This window comes from Crocuta crocuta, unplaced genomic scaffold (genome assembly GCF_008692635.1).
Source record: "Crocuta crocuta isolate KB4526 unplaced genomic scaffold, BGI_CrCroc_1.0 scaffold506, whole genome shotgun sequence".
Lineage (NCBI taxonomy): Eukaryota > Metazoa > Chordata > Mammalia > Carnivora > Hyaenidae > Crocuta > Crocuta crocuta.
This window is the reverse complement of record NW_027528991.1, coordinates 2,820,218-2,828,162: the sequence shown is the minus strand read 5'-3', so window position 1 is coordinate 2,828,162 and position 7,945 is coordinate 2,820,218.

Below are 7,945 nucleotides of genomic sequence, written 5' to 3'. Positions count from 1 at the left end.
GGCGGACAGGAGCGCGGGGTGGGGGCGGGGGTGGGGGCTCAGACCAGAGGGGGCAGGACTGGCTGTCCCGGTGCAGGCAGGATGTCCCCAAACTCCAGTCCTTGCTCACAAGGGACGTGTCTGAGGTGAGAAGAGAGGGACACACCTTGGGGAAGACAGCCTAAGTTCTGACTGTGCTCCCTGGTCGTCCAAAGAGACCTTGACCCTCCCCGTGGCTTTCCCAGCTCCCACCCCGACAGCCCCCTGGAAACAAGGCGAGCTGTCCCGGCCACCGCGGCAGGGACGAGGCAGGTGCCCGGCGCCCAGAGCGCCACTGCATCCCCAGGCCTCCACCCGGTCAGCAGGGGCAGAGGGAGGAGTGAGATACACCCGCCCCGCGGGAAGGCAGATCCCAGAGGGGCCGCTGTCACCCCTGGCTGGCACCTCCACCCGCAGCCACTCTCCCTGCCCTGGCTGGCGAGGGCCTTTTCTTTCTCTCTTTTTCTTTTTTTCAGTGTGGAGGTCCTTTTAAATCTGTTCATCTCACTCCTCTGCTTAAAAACCTTCAACAACTCTCTTGTGATTTTAGACTAAAGGCCACAGTGATCATCATAAAAGACATCGTAAGTTAGGGGCGCCTGGGTGGCTTAGTCGGTTAGGCGTCCGACTTTCGCTTAGGTCATGATCTCGCGGTTCGTGGGTTCGAGCCCCGCATCGGGCTCTGTGCTGACTACCAGCTCAGAGCCTGGAGCCTGTTTCAGAGTCTGTGACTCCCTCTCTCTCTGACCCTCTCCTGCTCGCGCTGTCTCTCTCTCTCCTAGAAATAAATAAAACATTAAAAAAAAAAAAAAGTTAGGGGCGCCTGGGTGGTGGCTCAGTGGGTTAAGCATCTGACTCCTGGCTTCAGCTCAGGTCATGGTCTCAGGGTCCCTGAGTTCGAGCCCCGCGTCGGGTTCTGCGCTCCAGCAAGGGGGAAGTTCCTGGGAAGGCACTCGGCACACATGAAACAGAAAGTTGTGAGTGTTACATTTGTTCAGCTGGTTGTGCAGCACAAGGGGGAGAAGGGGGCCGGGGAGGTCGGAGGAGGTGGCCGGGCCATTATCTTTGATCGGGGCTCTCAGAACAAATACCGCAGGCACGGCTCACACAGCGGAAGTTCGTATCACACGGCTCTGCAGGCTGGGAGTCCAAGATGGTCACCTCCTCCCCATGTGCTCACGTGGTGGGGAGACAGGGAGCTCTGGTCTCTCCCTCCCTTGTAAAGGCGTCGGTTCCATCATGAGGGCGCCCCTCTCGTGACCTGATCTAACCCTAACCTCCCCACGTTGCGCTGGGGATCAGGGCTTCGACATACAGAGTTCCGAGGGACGTAAACGTTGAGTCCACAGCAAGCATGTGAAGGGTCCGGGATTGTAACTTCTAAAGATGGGGAGCCACTCTTTGTCACACCTGATGTGAATGTGACACAGCAGATTTGCAATTTATTTATTTTTTAAAGTAGGCTCCACACCCAGCATGGAGTGCAACACGGGGCTCAGTCCCACACCCCTGAGATCAAAACCTGAGCCGAGATCCAGAGTCAGCTGCTTAACTGACTGAGCCACCCAGGCGCCCCCAGATTTGCATCTTAGAAAGCTCACTCCCTCAGGCTTCACAAGTGGGTGTCAGAGGGCAGGTGTGGCTGCGCAGAGATCTCTTCGGGGTTTTAGGGTAGACCCGAGGAGGGTCATGGTGCCTTAGACTATGATGGCGTGGAGACGGGCAGAGTGAGTAGTCACCAGACTAAAAGTGGGATCCAGGGGCCTCGGCTGAGTGCAGAGATGGTGGCAGAGGAGGCTGGTCCGGGGTGGCGCGGAGCGTGGCACACGGATGGGCTGGAGGTGGAAACTGGGAGGCATCGGGTGGGGCCCCGCTGGTGCAGGAAGCAGCCTGAAGGCTAAGGGGCAGAAGGGACATCTGCACAAAAGAGAGGAGCAGTGGGCGGGGCAGGGAAGTGGCACAGCAAGGTGCCAGTGGGCGGGGCTCACACCAGCACCAGGGCGCCTCTGCCTCCCTGCAGATGCTAATGTGTATTTGGCCCAAATAAACCAGGCAGGCCTTGTACCGCGGGCGCCCACGGAACAGCACTCCGTTACTGAGGAGAAGATCCAGAACCTTTGCTGGGGGCAGGTTAGATAGTGTCAGGCGATGCCCGATTTGCCTTGACACTCAGGTTCTCCCTCCTGTGCTGAGCCATGCAAATCACCAACTGGTGAGAGAGTGAAACGTTTTTCCCGAGGATCTGCTGTCTGTTGAAAATAGCCGGCTCCGTGGGGCGGCTGGCTGGCTCGGTCGGAAGAGCCTACGACTCTGGATTTGGGGATCATGAGTTCAAGCACCACAGTGGTGTAGAGATTACTTAAATAAAAACTTAAAAAAAAAAAAAAAGGAAAACATCTTACTCCTAAAATTTGCCCATATGTGTTGTTATTTAAAAAGGCACAAGGAGGGGGTGCCTGGGTGGCTTAGTCGGTTAAGCATCCAGCTTCAGCTCGGGTCACGATCTCACGGTTCGTGGGTTCGAGCCCCGCGTCGGGCTCTGTGCTGACAGCTCGGAGCCTGGAGCTGCTTCAGATCCTGTGTCTCCCTCTCTCTCTGCCCCTTCCTTGCTCACACTCTGTCTCTTCTGTCTCGCTCTCTCTCAGAAATAAACATTAAAAAATTAAGAATAAAAATAAAAAGACACAGAGTGACTCTTTAATGGCTACCAGGCATTGTATCTTTCCAAAAGAGAAGTTTTTACACCTCGATCCCTGATTCAGAGAAAATGCCTCCCCCAGTCCTGTCTCCCGAGAGACGGAAGAGGGAACCTCATACCCTACAAACGGAGCTCTGCTCTTGGCTTTCTCTCCCTGCCATCGGCTGGCCTTGTCACCATAACCCCCGCTGTGGTCCCAGCAGTGCGCGTGCAGCTGCCAGTCACTCTCTTAATGTTCCTCTGAGGCCGTCGTGAAACTCATTTGTGGTCCGTGGAAACGGGGGAGTGATCCGCGACTGATGCTTGGGATTAGGAACCAGCTATAAACAAGGTTTGGAATTTGGCTGCTTAAAACCAAAAATAAACGTAGCATTTTGTTCATTTGTTTCTCCTGATCCATTTGCTAATGCCCCTATTGGCTGATGGAAATGCGGCTGCAACATCGCACAAACGAATAAAACAGTTTCCCTGGTAACGGCGCTACTGTGGACCCGGATGCAATCTCTAGAAGAGAAGTGTGTATCCACGTGGCTAAGCTACGGCCTCATTAAAAATAGCCCCATCCAGGGGCGCCTGGGGGGCTTAGTCGGTTAAGCGTCCGACTTTCGCTCAGGTCATGATCTCGCGGTTCGTGGGTTCGAGCCCCGCGTCGGGCTCTGTGCTGACTGCCAGCTCAGAGCCTGGAGCCTGTTTCAGAGTCTGTGTCTCCCTCCCTCTCTGACCCTCCCCTGCTCACGCTGTCTCTCTCTCTCTCTCTCCTAGAAATAAATAAAAACATTAAAAAAAATTAAAAAAAAAGCCCCATCTTGCCTTCAAGGGACCAGCGGGTTAACATGTTTATTGTGTACCTGATACTTCATCTCATTCTCAAAAAATTGACAAGATAAATTTCGAAATAAGATTTAGTAGAGAGGAACAAAAGCAATGAGATGAACGTCGCACGTGAGACCCTCGCTACTTACATCGTCCCCACGGCCGCACCGGCAGCACCTGGAAGTCGGTGTGAAATGCAGAGTCTCTGGAACCCGGTCGGCCCCGCGCGTGAGAGGCTCCGGTTCACAGGACCCTCAGGGGAGAAACACGCACGGGAACGCGGGACAGGCGCAGCCCCCCCCCCGCCCAGGTCTCCATGATGCTCACGGAAAGGGGGCCTCCAGGGCTGCCTCATTCAGCAAGTGGGTTCTTGTATGAAAAGCTCTTACTTGCAAGATCTATTTGATCTGCTGCTTTCTCCGTCTCCACTCTCTCTGCAGAGACAGAGCCACGGGCTTCCCGCAGCGTCCCTGCCTCTCCGCAGCCTGGCTCCTCGGCTCTCACCAGGGTCCCGTGCGCAGGGCCCGAGCGACCACCCGAAGGCCCCCCGGCCTTCACGCCTGCCCGGGCTCCCTCACAGACAGGCTAGGTGCTTCCAGCCTGCCCCCGGGGCGGGGGGGGGTCCGCAGGAAACAGACAAGCAGCAAGTGGGTGCAGGACACAGGACCAGCACCCGCGGAAGTGGCAGCACCAAGGTGGGCAGGGGACACTGGGCGACAAATAGTCACCCCAGGTCTTCCAGCCTACGGAGGCCGCCTTCCTGGAGGGGGAGGCCCAGGCCCTCCTTTCTGCTCTGGGAGAGGCCTCGGGCACATCCCGAAGACAAGTTCAACCAGCTTCAAGTGGCTCCTCCAGGGTTACAGGCGAGAGGGGTCAACCTAGCGACTGAGGACAGAAGGACCCCTGTGCGCCTGCCGGATGGTCAGCCTGGGAGCTGAGACCAGGTCGCCAACTGCCCCAACCCGGCCGGGGCGGGGGAGGGGGCAGCAGGTGCGGCTGTGTGGCCCCCTGCGGAGACTTCCAAGAGGGCGTGGAGCTTCTGTGGCAAGTGCTGGGGACAAAGAGCCCGGACTTCTACCAGCAACCGTGCATTCTTGCGGCTGATTAGGCTGAAGACCAGGAAGCTCCTTTCAGGACAACTTAGCAACAGCCTGTTGGGATGTTGGGGTCAGAATCCCCACTGTCACTTGGCAGGGGCCAGCCACTCCACGTGTTGCTGTTTGCTTCTCTGTAAATTGGGATCGTAATAGAAGTGAGGTCACAGGAGTGTTGTAAGGATTAAAGGAGACCCCACATGGGGGTCCCAGAACAATGCCTGCCGCACACCACGTGGCCCAGCAGTGAATGAAGGACTGAGCATTCTTGGATTGGATATACCATTACTTGTACTCCAGCGGCCTCACTTGCTTCTGTGATCTTGCGGCTCGTTTTCTGTTTTCTTGTTAACTTCTCATCTCTCCTTAAAACAGAAACATTACAGGGCGCCTGGGTGACTCAGTCGGTTAAGCGTCCGACTTCAGCTCAGGTCATGATCTTGTGGTCCATGGGTTCGAGCCCCACGTCGGGCTCTGTGCTGCCAGCTCTGAGCCGGGACCCTGCTTCGGATTCTGTGTCTCCCTTTCTCTCTGACCCTCCCCTGCTCACGCTGTCTCTTTCTCTCTCTCTCTCTCTCTCAGAAATAAATAAAAACATTTAAAAAAAAAACCAGAAATGTTATTGCACGTTCTTTTTAGTTGATTGCATCTTCTGTACATTCTATTCTCTGGATAAGAAAATGAACTGCAATTTCGTGTTAAACAATCTACTTAGATCATCGAAGGAAAAAGAGGAAAGAACGTTTTTGTTACTGCGAAGACTACTCACAGTCAAGGGGCAGGGACCGGGTCCATGCAGGCGGTGCCCTCTGCTGCATCTGCTGACCACCTCTCGTGGGTCCTCACTCCAGAGCAATGCGCATTTGAATGTCAGAAGATACTTTGAAATCTATCACAGTGACCGCTTCTGCTTTGGTTTCCCATCGCCAACAACAGTGAACGCACTTTACAGAACTTATGATAGAGACTCTCCGAATGCTGCTTCCAAATCCTGGTCAAGTGCAGTCAGCACAGTTGATGCTGATCAAAGTTCCCAAAAAGTTAATCAGAAAGCTGTTCAGGGTGTGGATGTGAGCTTCAGATTTCTGCTCTTATAAACGGGATAATTTGTGACAAGTATCGTAAAAGCCAGAGAAAGCCGAGTGAGAGCTGTGTGCTCCAGTTTCTGACCAGCCCATCAACGACCCCTCGATCCCTCGAGAACCTTTGCAGTCAGAGCACACCTGGTTCGTTTACCTGATGTGGTGAGTTGGGTACCTGGCATCATGCAGGGTCCCTTTTCCAAATGCTGGATGGTAGTTCGGTTGGGTTCAATGTTTTTCGGCTGTTGATGGGGTTTTCCCAGGCCCAGAGTTTGCACCTGTAGTTTTCCCTTGGTGATAAAGTAGTGCTGTGGCGCCCCTGCCCTTGACATAGTACATTTTCCCCAGGAGAAGGATGAGCATCTCCCTGCAGGATACGCTTCTCAAACTCGGGTACTAGATTTTGTCTTTCGGGAGTTTTCCCTCTCTTTCTCCACTCGGCACAGAATACAGCAAAGTCACGTTAACACAGTAGATTCTCCATTAATTTTTTTTGCAGGAATGAATGAGCAAAAGTTGTAACTCTAAAAGTTCACTTATAAACTAACTTGTCTTTCCTCTTGTTTTTTTTTTTTTAATTTTTTGAATTCATTTTTGAGAGAGAGAAAGACAGAGTACGAGTGAGGGAGAAGCAGAGAGAGACACACACACACACAGAATCCGAAGCAGCTCCAGGCTCCGAGCTGTCAGCACAGAGCCTGNGGGGGGGCGGGGGGGGGGGGGGACAGAGGATCCAAAGCAGGCTGTGTGCTGACAGCAGAGAGGCCAACGCGGGGCTGAAACCCACAAACCGCGAGATCATGACCTGAGCCGAAGGCGGACGCTCGGCCGACTGAGCCCCCCGGCGCCCCCTTTGCAGTTTCTAGCTGGTGAGGAGGCAGGCAAATGAGCCCAGAAGTCTTGGTGGGCCTGGGTGGGAGGCGGTGAGGACGGGCTCTCAGGCGTCATCCCTGGGGGCCCCGCCTGCCTTTCCCTCGGACACAACGAAGGCGGCAGAAGTCAGCTACGGTGCCGACGCTTGGTTTTTGCATCCGGGTCACTTGTTAATCACTCTTGTGAAGGGGTTGATTACAAACACAGAGTGTGGGTGGTACAATCTTAGCACCGGTCCTCAGTCTCTGTCCCCCACCCCGTGCATCCCCCCCCACTTGGCCGGGACCCTGCACCCCGCACGTCTGCGAGCTCTCCGCCCTATTGCATAGATGCGCCAGCAGAGAAAGGGGATATTCCAACACAGGAGGGTGTGTGTGTTTGGAAACCTGCTTGTATACTTTTTACAACGCGAAGTAGCTGCCTCTTAACCAGCGGCTCACTCCCGACCTCAGCTTTCCAACCTTGCGAGGCCACAAGATGGCGGGACGGAGCCACCACCGAGTCTCAGGCCTGGGGCGGGCAATCCGTCCCTCCCTGCAGGCTCACCCTCCCCTGCGGCGGCGCCTCGGGGGCCGGGGTCCCTTCCTGCTCGGCCGTGACCTGTCCCCAGGAGGCCCCAACCGACAGACGGGACAGGGAGTTATCCTTGCAAGCAGGGGGATGGCATGGGAGAGGTTATTCTTCCTCCCCCCTCCCTCCCCCTCCCCCTTCCCCTCCCTCCCTCCCTCCTTTCCTTCTTTCCATCCTTTTCTTTCTCTTTTTCTCCCTTTCTTCCTCACCCCTCCCCACCACCCTCGCCCACCCTGTCTCCCTCCTTCCCTCCCCCCTTTTCCCTCCTTCCCTCTCTCTCTCATATTCAGGAGCCTCCGTCTCCTTCATTACTTTTCTCTGTAACCGGAGGAAGAGCAGAGGGTCGAGGGCGTCCCCTTGGGGAACCAGCTGTGTCCAGGCTGTGCTGCCTCCGCAGGTGACAGTTCCGCTCCCCAACTGCGTGTCCTCTGCCTTCTGGTTAGGAGCGCCAGCTGGACGACAGATGCTTGTGATGTGGGAACAAAGGCAGAAGGAAATCACCGGTAAAATGAAATTTCCTTCGAGCCCGCGGCCCGCTGACAAACGCTGGGGGCGGGCAGAGACTAGCACGTGGCCGGGGGCCCCCTCCTGTCTTCACGGCGATGCTTTGCTGGAGGGAGAAACAGCCTCAGCTTGACCACAGCCAGGCCCTCGGCGCCCAGGGGTCTCCTTCAGCACATGAAAACCTCACTGGAAGCTTCCCTGGACTTGACCTCCCCCAGCTCCATAGCGTATACCCGTCTCTCTGGTCCCGGCAGCTCTTCCTGCCCACGGTTCTGCCCAGGGTGCTGCCCCCG